We start from the raw sequence: 12190 nt of genomic DNA on the forward strand, positions 1-12190 counted from the left end.
AGTTAACCCGTGTGAGTTCACATTATGCCGCCATATAGTCCACCATTACCAAGCAGCAGGTGTCATCTCTGCATGGTGGACCGAGGGCTGCGAACGCTCCATATATCTTCCTTTATATTTTTTTTTTTGTGTGTTCCCTACCAGCCTTAACAGCCTCTGCTGATGAAGGGTCCCAGCAGTGGAAATGTTTCTATTATAATGTAACATTTCTATTATTTTTTTCCCCTATTTATAATGAACTTTTTCCTAAACATTTAAGGCATCTATTATTACAAGTCCTGTATAATTGCTACAAATAAAGCCATTCAACGAGCTCATCATCCATCACTTTACTTGAGTCTTCAACAAATACATCAGCTAAAAAAATATAGCTGTATATAGAGGTCAGGCGTCTTTTTTTTCTGGATTGAGACTTGATAAAAATGGTCTGTAAAAGGTAGCTGACAGGATGTTATTTCATGTTCTGAAAAATAGCAAAGATCGGATGCCATCTCCTCTGTGTTCTCTTATCCTTAAGTGTTTCATACCAGCTTATTCAGTAATATATCAAAAGTGTGCTCCTTGATTTGTTTGAGAGGTGGCCTGGGCTTAAAATAAGAGCAATCTGTTTCAGACTGGTAATCTTTGTACAGGTTGACTGGGCACATTTCACAATGTAAAGCTGTCAAGGAATTATTAATAAAAAATGAAATATCGTAAGTTCTCACTAGGCTGTAAACACGACAATTCTTATTGTTAGATAATTGGTAAAAATTCCTATTAAACATAATTAAAGTGGCATTTGCAAACTTTGATAAAATGAGCTAAAGATGTAATGGCTTCCAAATTGGCACTTTCGCACCAAAATCACATTTGAATAACTTAGTTATTAAAGTAGTATTCCATAAAGTATATCCTTCAGTAACTCCAAGAAATGCAGAAAAAGAGTTCAGAAGATAACTGAGCTAGCATGCTTTTTTTTAAATTTTTTTTGGAACTCCATTAGTGCCTCACTTAGAGTATTGTTAAAACACCCCTTCGTGACTGGGACAAATTTTTGAAATCTGACCAGTGTCACTTTATGTGGTAATAACTCTAGAATGCTTCAACATATCCCAGTGGTTTGGAGAATGTTTTCTTATGACACATTGTCCTTTGTGATAATGGTAAATTTAGGTCCATATGTTTTGTGTTTATTTTTTAAAAAAATCAGAAATCACAAAAATGTAAAAAAAAACAATTTTCAAACTTTGAATGATTACACCTTTAATCCAAATAGACATACCAGAGCAAAACATTAATAAATAACATTTCCCACATGTCTGCTTTACATAAGCACCATTTGTAAAATGTTATTTTATTTTGTAAGCATTTTAGGAGGTTTAACCCCTTAGTTACAGAGCCAATTTGGTACTTAATGACCAGGCCAATTTTTGCAATTCTGACCACTGTCACTTTATGAGGTTATAACTCTGGAACGCTTCAATGGATCCCGCTGATTCTGAGATTGTTTTTTCGTGACATATTGTACTTCATGTTGGTGGTAACATTTCTTTGATATTACTTGCGATTATTTATGAAAAAAACGGAAATATGGCAAAAAATTTAAAAATTTTGCAATTTTCAAACTTTGTATTTTTATGCCCTTAAATCAGAGAGATATGTCACGAAAAATAGTTAATAAATAACATTTCCCACATGTCTACTTTACATCAGCACAATTTTGGAAACAAAATTTTTTTTGTTAGGGAGTTATAAGGGTTAAAAGTTGACCAGCAATTTCTCATTTTTACAACACCATTTTTTCTTAGGGACCACATCACATTTGAAGTCATTTTGAGGGGTCTATATGATAGAAAATAATGAAGTGTGACACCATTTTAAAAACTACACCCCTCAAGGTTCTCAAAACCACATTCAAGAAGTTTATTAACCCTTTATGTGCTTCACAGGAACTGAAACAATGTGGAAGGAAAAAATGAACATTTAACTTTTTTTTGCAAACATCTTAATTCAGAACCATTTTTTTTATTTTCACAAGTGTAAAAACAGAAATGTAACCATAAATTTTGTTATGCAATTTCTCCTGAATACGCCAATACCCCATAGGTGGGGGTAAACCACATTTTGGGCGCACCGCAGAACTTAGAAGTGAAGGAGCACCGTTTGACTTTTGGCTGGAATTGAGATCGGACGCCATGTCACGTTTAGAGAGCCCCTGATGTGCCTAAACAGTGGAAACCCCCCACAAGTGACACCATTTTGGAAACTAGACCCCTTAAGGAACTTATCTAGATGTGTGGTGAGCACTTTGAACCCCCAAGTGCTTCACAGAAGTTTATAACGTAGAGTCGTGAAAATAAAAAATCGCTTTTGTTTACACAAAAATGATTTTTCGCCCACAAATTCTTATTTTTACAAGGGTAACAGGAGAAATTAGACCACAAAGTAGTTGTGCGATTTCTCCTGAATACGTCGATACCCCATATGTGAGGGTAAACCACTGTTTGGGCGCACAGCAGAGCTTGGAAGTGAAGGAGCGCCGTTTTACTTTTTCAATGTAGAATTGGCTGGAATTGAGATTGGACGCCATGTCGCGTTTGGAGAGCCTCTGATGTGCCTAAACAGTGGAAACCTCCCACAAGTGACCCCATTTTGGAAACTAGACCCCTTAAGGAACATATCTAGATGTGTGGTGAGCACTTTGAACCCCCATGTGCTTCACAGAAGTTTATAATGTAGAGCCGTGAAAAAAAAAAATCACATTTTTTCTACAAAAATGATCTTTTTGCCCACAAATTTTTATTTTCACAAGGGTAACAGGAGAAATTAGACCACAAAAGTTGTTGTGCAATTTTTCCTGAGTACGCTGATACCCAATATGTGGGGGTAAACCACTGTTAGGGCGCACCGCAGAGCTTGGAAGAGAAGGAGTGCCGTTTTACTTTTTCAATGTAGAATTGGCGGGAATTGAGATTGGACGCCATGTCGCGTTTGGAGAGCCCCTGATGTGCCTAAACAGTGGAAACCCCCCACAAATGACACCATTTTGGAAACTAGACCCCTTAAGGAACTTATCTAGATGTGTGGCGAGCACTTTGAACCCCCATGTGCTTCACAGAAGTTTATAACGTAGAGCCGTGAAAAAAAAAATTGCATTTTTTTTTCACAAAAAAGATATTGTAGCCCCCAAGTTTTTATTTTCACAAGGGTAACAAGAGAAATTGGACCCCAAAAGTTGTTGTCCAATTTGTCCTGAGTATTCTGGTACCCCATATGTGGGGTAAACCACTGTTTGGGCGCACGGCAGAGCTCGGAAGGAAGGAGCGCCGTTTTGGAATGCAGACTTTGATAGAATGGTCTGCGGGTATTATGTTGCGTTTGCAGAGCCCCTGATGTACCTAACCAGTAGAAACCCTCCACAAGTGACCCCATTTTGGAAACTAGACCCCCCAAGGAACTTAGCTAGATGTGTGGTGAGAACTTTGAATGCCCAAGTGCTTCACAGAAGTTTAGAATGCAGAGTCGTGAAAATAAAAAATATTTTTTTTTTTCACAAAAAAGATATTGTAGCCCCCAAGTTTTTATTTTCACAAGGGTAACAAGAGAAATTGGACCCCAGAAGTTGTTGTCCAATTTATCCCGAGTACGCTGATGCCCCATATGTGGGGGTAACCCACTGTTTGGGCGCACGGCAGAGCTCAGAAGGGAGGAAGCACCATTTGACTTTTTGAGCGCAAAATTGGCTGTCGTGTTTGGAGACCCCCTGATGTACCTAAACAGTGGAACCCCCCAATTCTAGCTCCAACCCTAACCCCAACACACCCCTAACCCTAGTCCCAACCTGATCCATAATCCTAATCACTAACCCTAACCATAATCAGAACCCTTACCCCAAAACAACCCTAATGTCAACCCTAACCATAACCCTAATCAAAACCCTAAATCCAACACACCCCTAATCCTAATCTCAACCCTAACCTCAAACCTAACCCTAATCCCAATACACCCCTAATCACAACCCTAACCTTAACCCTTATCCCAAACCTAACCCTAATCCCAAGCGTAACCCTAATGCCAACCCTAACCCTAATACCAACCCTAATGCAAACCCTAACCCTAATCCCAAACCTAACCCTAATCCAAACCCTAACCCTAATCCCAGCTCTAACCCTAACTTTAGCCCCAACCCTAGCCCTAACTTTAGCCCCAACCCTAACCCTAGCCCTAAGGCTACTTTCACACTTGCGTCGTTTGGCATTCCGTCGCAATCCGTCGTTTTGGACAAGAAACGGATCCTGCAAATGTGCCCGCAGGATGCGTTTTTTGCCCATAGACTTGTATTGGTGACGGATCGTGACGGATGGCCACACGTCGCGTCCGTCGTGCACTGGATCAGTTGTGTTTTGGCGGAGCGTCGGCACAAAAAAACGTTCAATTAAATGTTTTTTTGTACGTCGCATCCGCCATTTCTGACCGCGCATGCATGGCCGTAACTCCGCCCCCTCCTCCCCAGGACATAGATTGGGCAGCGGATGCGTTGAAAAACTACAGCTGCTGCCCACGTTGTGCACAATTTTCACAACGTGCGTCGGTATGTCGGCCGACGCATTGCGACGGCCCCGTACCGACGTAAGTGTGAAAGAAGCCTAACCCTAAATTTAGCCCCAACCCTAACCCTAAATTTAGCCCCAACCCTAACCCTAAATTTAGCCCCAACCCTAGCCCTAACCCTAGCCCTAACCCTACCCCTACCCCTAACCCTAACCTAACCCTACCCTACCCCTAACCCTACCCCTAACTCTACCCCTAACCCTAACCCTACCCCTAACCCTACCCCTAACTCTAACCCTACCCCTAACCCTAATCCTACCCCTAACCCTACCCGTAACCCTACCCGTAACCCTACCCCTAACCCTAACCCTACCCCTAACCCTACCCCTAACCCTACCCCTAACCCTAACCCTACCCCTAACCCTACCCCTAACCCTAATTTTAGCCCCAACTGCTGTTCTCCTGCCGGCCGGCAGATGGAGACAGATGGCGGGCGCACTGGGCATGCACCCGCCATTTTCTTCTGCCGGCGGCCAGGAGGAGCAGCAAGAGGATCCAGGGACACAGAGAAATTAAAAAGAGATCGCATTTTTTTTTTTTGCGATCGCCGGTAAACGGTTAATTACCGGCGATCGCAAATGCGGGGTGGGTTAAAACCCCCCCGAATCATGTTCTCTGGGGTCTTGGCTACCCCCGGCAGCCGAGACCCCGGAGAAAATCGGCCTCTGGGGGGTGCTATGTACTTTTTCCACAGCGCCGTTAATTAACGGCGCTGTGGTTTAAGTACCCTTAGCGGCCGCCGTTAAAACGCGTATCGGCGGTCGCTAAGGGGTTAAACATGTAGCAGCAATTTTTCCTTTTTCCAAGGACATTTACTAAATCATTTTTTAGGGACCTATCCATGTTTGAAATGACTTTGGAGGTCCTTTATATTTAAAAAAAGCCCAAAGTTATACATTTTTAAAAACAGCACCCTTGACATATTGAAAACCACTGTCAGGTAGTTTATTAACCCTTCAGGTAATTTTCAGGAATTAATGCAAAATGACATGATAGGAATGAAAAAGTGTATTTTTTACCACCTAAATGTTGCTAACCTTTGAGCAGGCCAGTATAGCCGGAAGACTCTAAGGCCACTATGAACTGAACTGCCATGGCAAACATCAGGACCACACAATCATGATCTTAGGGTGCCAATGGGGTTAAAAACGAAGCATCCACACTCTTTTAACCATTTATATGATACAGTCAATATTGACAGCAGCATCTAAGGGGTTAAACAGATTTCGATGGTGCAAACACTGATAGTGGCTGATGCAGCAAGTTTTCAGCTATAGTGGATAGCCGACATCTTCTGGATTGTCACCTGTGTGGGGATGATATTCTCTTATATCTCAGGTCAGTAAAAAGATGTATTGGAGGTCATTAAGAGGTTAAGGGGGCTGTCCGCTGCTGGGCAACCCTTGATTGATTTCACTGTTTTTCCCCGTGAAAGTAAAAACACTTCTACTCACCTCCAGTGCCAGCGGTGTTGCTGCAGTGTGGACACTTGCATTTCCGTCCCAATCACTGCCGTCCCCACCTTTGGATTTATTAGTAATCGAGAGGAAGGGTGCGGCCAGCCGCAGACCTCCCTTCCTCCTGATTGTGTATACATCCGAAGATGGTGATAGTGTTAATTGGGCGCAGGGCTCACGGGACATGCACGGGAGGTGAGTTCAAGTGTTTTAATTTTTATGGGGAGAAACATTCAGATCAAGTAGGGGTTGTCCCAGAAGTGGAATACCCCTTTAAAGATATGTGATGGTCCCTTAGATAAATTGTGTATCTTTTTATCCCTTGGATATGCTATAAATGTCTGAGATGGGAATAACACTTTATGGTCATTCTATGCATATGAGCATCTTTAATTTAAAACTTTCAAAAAAGGATTATACAGACTTTCCGTCATAAATTATCAAAATAAGTACACCAGTTCATGAGGTCTAAGACATTTGTTTAACAATATATGCTGTTTATATTGTAAAATCTGGTGATAGATCCAATTTTTAAATGATTCATTATGCAGAATATAAAGTTGGTAATAACCTACCATAACATTTTAATTTTAATTTTAAGCCAGGTGACTAATTCCAGGCATTCGAACATTTATACGACTGTGTTTTGCCATGTTTTTAATGCAAATTATACTCTGCCTTACAACAATTACACCAGTTTTGTGTGATTGTCATAATTTAGATGGTTATGTGGACAGGCAAGTAATAAAGTCACGGCTACTTAAACAGATCTGATAAAACTTAAAAATGCTAATCCCCAGAAAAGAAATTAAATTTCAGCGCTGTGTACAAGACCTTCCATTTGTGCGCTTGATAAAATGTCTCTGTGGAGAATTCCAGACAACACTGCTTAAGAGACATGAAATATAGAGAGTAAACGCCAGAGCAGACTTTATTAGACACAGATAAAAAACATTACTGGGCTTTTATAAAAATCTGGCTTAAGCCGCGTGCCGTTCTTCTGTATATACACACTATTTACGGTGCATATTTAGCCAGGAAAGTTAGAACATAACTTGTAACTGGAATAGTTACTTGTGGTCAGAAATTACACCCTGTCTGTATGACATTAGGAGGTTACATTTACAGAACAATATATCTATTAGCAGCAAATAATTGGAAGTAATGTCCACCTTCTATCAGCACGTGAACCGCAGACCCGTAGGACCCAATTGCACTTACCGATCTTGATGAAGAATTGTGCTGGAGTAAGACCCTTCTGATTCATGAAGATGAGCATGCCTGAATCTGGAGCGTCTGAGCAGTGGTGTTTACTTTCTTGCAGGAACCAGAGTTAGATTTCTGGTCTAAGGAACACCATAGTTCATCATGAATTAGACTAGCTGTGGCACTATGCCTTGGTCCAACCAAAGCTGTACCCATTTTGGCACAGTTGGGAGAAACTGGTATGAAAACACCAATAGGTGGAAAATGTTGGTGCAATTCAGAGTTGTGCCTAATTTTATGACAGCCAAACATAAATAACCGATATATATCTATTATCGCTGTAATTGCACCAACCTGAAGAATAAAGTACTCTATTCACTTACACTACTCGAGAAATAACATAAAAATAAATAAACCCAATTCTTCACCTGCGGATCATTTGTTCATTCTGCCTCCCAAAGATCGCAGTAAGGCTCGGCACACATTTATCATGTGCTCTATACTGAGCACTTACTGCAGGGGTGCCATGTAAATTTCTGAAATATGTAATTCAGACAGAACCCTCAGAGGAAGATTCCCTATAATGAGGCAGATGGAGGCACTGTGGATACTGTCTGGCCTGTGATTTGGCGGTGTCCATCATTTTAGGCATGCATAAACGTGCTGTCAGCCACAGTTTTGTGCACTTCTGAAAACAAGGACATCACTGAACAGAGGCCAGATGAAGTCCAGAGTAACTCTGCTGCCTCATTATAGTAAATTGCTCCCTTGGAGGTTTTGTCTGAATCACGTCACTCAGACATTTAGATGGAAACCATATTGTAAGTGCTCAACGTACAGCGCCAGATAAATATGATCCTAAACTGTATGTAAAATGTTCTTAATAAAAGCTTCCACTCAATTCACAAAAAAAGCAAGTCCCCACTCAAGTCCGTCTTCTGTAAATGGAAATATAGACGACTTCCATGTTACTGGTAGTACAAAAGCCTCTGAAAAAGCAAAATGGCTCCTTGCACATCAAAAGAAATCCAGCAAATTCTGCGCTCCCATATTCAAATGCCTCTCTCTCTTCCGAGGTCCCCAGCACACCTAAACCACATTTAGCATCCACATGTTTGGCATTTCTGTGTCAATGAGAGCCCACCTAATTTTCAGGTGCATGTCTCCAGAGGCGTGAGCTTGGCAAAATGTATTGGTCACCACAACGTACTGGTCACTGCAATGGCAGTTTGCAATTTTCACTCAGCAATATCCAATGCTCCTTGTTTCTGGAAAACATCCATGGAGTCAAAATCATCAACACCTGTAGATATACCCCAAAGGGGTATAATTTCCAAAATGGGCTCACTTGAAGTGGAATTTTACTCTTCTTAGCACTTCTGGCTACCCATTCGCTACAGGGTCCAGTATAAACTCATCTCTCTCACCCACAGTTCTGCACCGCCTTATATCTCCTCTCTCATCTCCGTCTATCGCACTACACGCGCCCTACGCTCTACAAATGACCTAAGACTAACATCCCCCGTAATCCGAACCTCGCACCTCCGTCTCCAAGACTTCTCTCGTGCTGCGCCAGCTCTCTGGAATGCACTTCCCCAGATGATCAGACTGATACCTAGCCCCTTAATTAAATAAATAGGGCAGCACACTGCAGCGCCAAAACATGCAAACTTAAAAAACGAAATTTGAACTGCATTACTGCACTAGAAATATGAAAAATGAGAGCTTTTAGCGCACAAAAATGGCCAATTTTATGTGTACCTCGTAGCCACGTTAAGGCATCTCTCTTATACGAGGTCCTACGTTTGACCTACCTCACTGAGAATAAACGTCTGTGGCTACGAGGTACACATAAAATTGGCCATTTTTGTGCGTTAAAAGCTCTCATTTTTCATATTTCTAGTGCAGTAATGCAGTTCAAATTTCGTTTTTTAAGTTTGCATGTTTTGGCGCTGCAGTGTGCTGCCCTATTTATTTAACTATATACGAGTTGGCGACTCTGGGTTCAGCACCTGTTCACACTCAGTCTATGTTTAGATGTGCAGGTCAGGTTTTTGAAATGATACCTAGCCCCGACCTATTCAAGCGCGCTTTAAAAACCCATCTCTTCAAACAAGCCTACCACATCAACTACTCAGTAAACTAACTTTGTCCTGTTCCCTCCTTCCAAATATTATCTGCATGTGAATCTGCACCCTACTACTCATCTGTCTCCACACCCTCCATGCACACGATAACTGCACTTGATACTTGACTATTGCACTTAAACACACGGGCTGATGACCGGATCATGCAGCTTCATATGAAAATCCCTATTTATTATAATTGCCAGACCTGAAATAACAAGCACTTTTCACCTATTGTGTCCCCCCCATTTCCTTGTAGATTGTAAGCTTTTGAGCAGGGACCTCACCCCTAATGTCACTGTTTAAATTGTCTTAACTTGTACTGAATTTATTGTCTGTACATGTCCCCGCTTAATTGTAAAGTGCTGCGGAATATGTTGGCGCTATATAAATAAAAATTATTATTATTATATTATTATTACTTATGGGCTCTGTATATGGAGACCAAAAAATATTCCTGGAAAATCTGCACTCTAGGAGGCAAATAGCACTCCATCCCTCCAGAGTCTCACCATGTGGCTAAGCAATACTGTATAGCCACATATGGGGTACTTGGACATCCAGCAGATATTGTGGGACAAATTTTGGTGCATTTTTTTATACATTTCCCAGTGTTAAAATGTAAATTATGGGACTAAAACAAAATTTTGCTGGTTAAAATATAATTTATGTTATGTTATTGGTATCGGAGGCAGGGTTCGCCGGCTGTAATTACACAATTGCCGAGATGCTCTGTCTTCTGCTAGTGGCCAAGGCTTGGTACTGCTCATCCACCTCCTAATCAAATCAATAGAAGGTGGATGTACAGTACCCTGCGACAGCCACTATCAGATGATGGCCAGCTCTACAAGTGAGTACTTCTGGACAGCAGCCACTGCCACAGCCACCGATAACAGCTGGTCGGCAGGGGTACCAAGTGTTGGACCCCGGCCGATCAGTCATTGATGACCTATCCTATATTAATCTCACAGTGCTCCATACAGAATAAAGAGTCCTACATAGTACTCCATACAGTGTAATGGCCCCACATTGAGCAATCGTGGGATAAGCGCCTTGGTGAGAGAGGTAAAGAAGAACCCCAATATCACTGTGGCTGAGCTCCAGAAATGCAGTAGGGCGATAGGAGAAAGTTCCACAAAGTTAACTATCACTGCAGCCCTCCACCAGTCGGGCCTTTATGGCAGAGTGGCCCGACGGAAGCCTCTCCTCAGTGCAAGACATATAAAAGCCTGCATAGAGTTTGCTAAAAAACACAAGAAGGACTCCTAGATTATGAGAAATAAGATAGACCTTTTTGGTGATAATTCTAAGTGGTATGTGTGGACAAAACCAGGCACTGCTTAGCACGTGCCCAATACAATCCCAACAGTGAAACATGGTGGTTTGGGCATGGACCCCGAACATGGACTTCTCCATGAATTCCGTGTTACTGTTCGGGTTTGGCTCCCTGAACATCGAGAGTTTCCTATGCGGTCATATACATGACAGTGAAAGAAACACCAGTGACTTTGACCAACAGTAAGATTGTTACCGCCAGTCAGAGAGCTGCAGTTCCCATGCTGTAAGATGACAGCATGAGCAAGCAGCTGTGACCTGCAATAAAAAGAATACCGCCAAGGTGTCGGCTCATGACAGAGTACTACTCCCATCAGCCTACACCTGCTGTCGCTGATAACAATGATTACTGCAGTTCATTGTCCCTGCTCACAGTGAAGTGACAGAGAGAACGCAGCCTCAGTGACCTGCGGTAACCTCAATGACATCACCACTAGTCACTGAAGCCACACTCGCAGCACCTCATTGTCTTGTGGTTTTCAGCCTGAATGGTCACATCATGGCACGTTTAAGGTTCCAATCCGAATATCGCAGACATGGATTATGGCTGGTGACATTTTCACTTCAGACAGGTGAGGAAGATGGTTGTTTATTATTTTTCCTTTTTTACAGGGCACAAGGCTTTAATGGATTGGGCGTAAGGTGAGTATCATGGTTGTTAATTATTTTCATTTTGTTTACAGTGGACAAAAGAATTCAATGGAATAGGTGTAATGTGAGTATAACTGTACTTTATATTTTTAGGATTCAGTGTCTTTCTTTCAAATAAAGAACAGGGCAAATGTGAAGAGCCTTTTTAAGCTGGGGGGGCAATATCCATTGCCCCTAACCAGCCTGAGAATTTCAGCCCCCAGCTGCCTGCTTTAGCTTGGCTGCTTGTCAAAAATGGGGGAACACAACACTGTTTTTTTTTAAATTTATTTAAATATTCTTGATTACCAGCCATGATGAAGCTGACAGCTGAGGATTGCAGCCCGCAGCTGTCAGTTTTGCCTGCACTGGTTATCAAAAATTGAAGAGACCCCAAGTCATTTTTTTTTGTATTTATTTATAGCAGAGACATGCTATACTCTGAATACTCCCATCAGTGGCACCTGCTCTTGCTGTTATAAGCGACAGCAGACCTAGGCTAATGGGAATACTACTCTCTCATCAGCCAATGCCGGTAACTGCTGGTAAACCTTTAACAGCCGGTCACAACTGCTGACTCACGCTGTCATCTGACAGAGTGGAAATCGCAGCTATCTAACAGGTGTTAATATTCTTACCGCCGATCAGAGCCTGTGTTTCCTGTGCTACCTTGCAGATGACAGCATGGCAAATGACAGATTTTTGGGGCACACATTCATCTGAATGGAATCCAGGTTCAGGTTCCAGTTCAGGGACTGAACCAAAATATTTTTAGATGTCCAGTGGGACCCAAATATCCATGGGTTGGCCCATCACAACACCTGCCATTTTGAAGTTGCTCTT

This window comes from Ranitomeya imitator, chromosome 1 (assembly GCF_032444005.1).
Source record: "Ranitomeya imitator isolate aRanImi1 chromosome 1, aRanImi1.pri, whole genome shotgun sequence".
NCBI classification, from domain to species: Eukaryota; Metazoa; Chordata; class Amphibia; order Anura; family Dendrobatidae; genus Ranitomeya; species Ranitomeya imitator.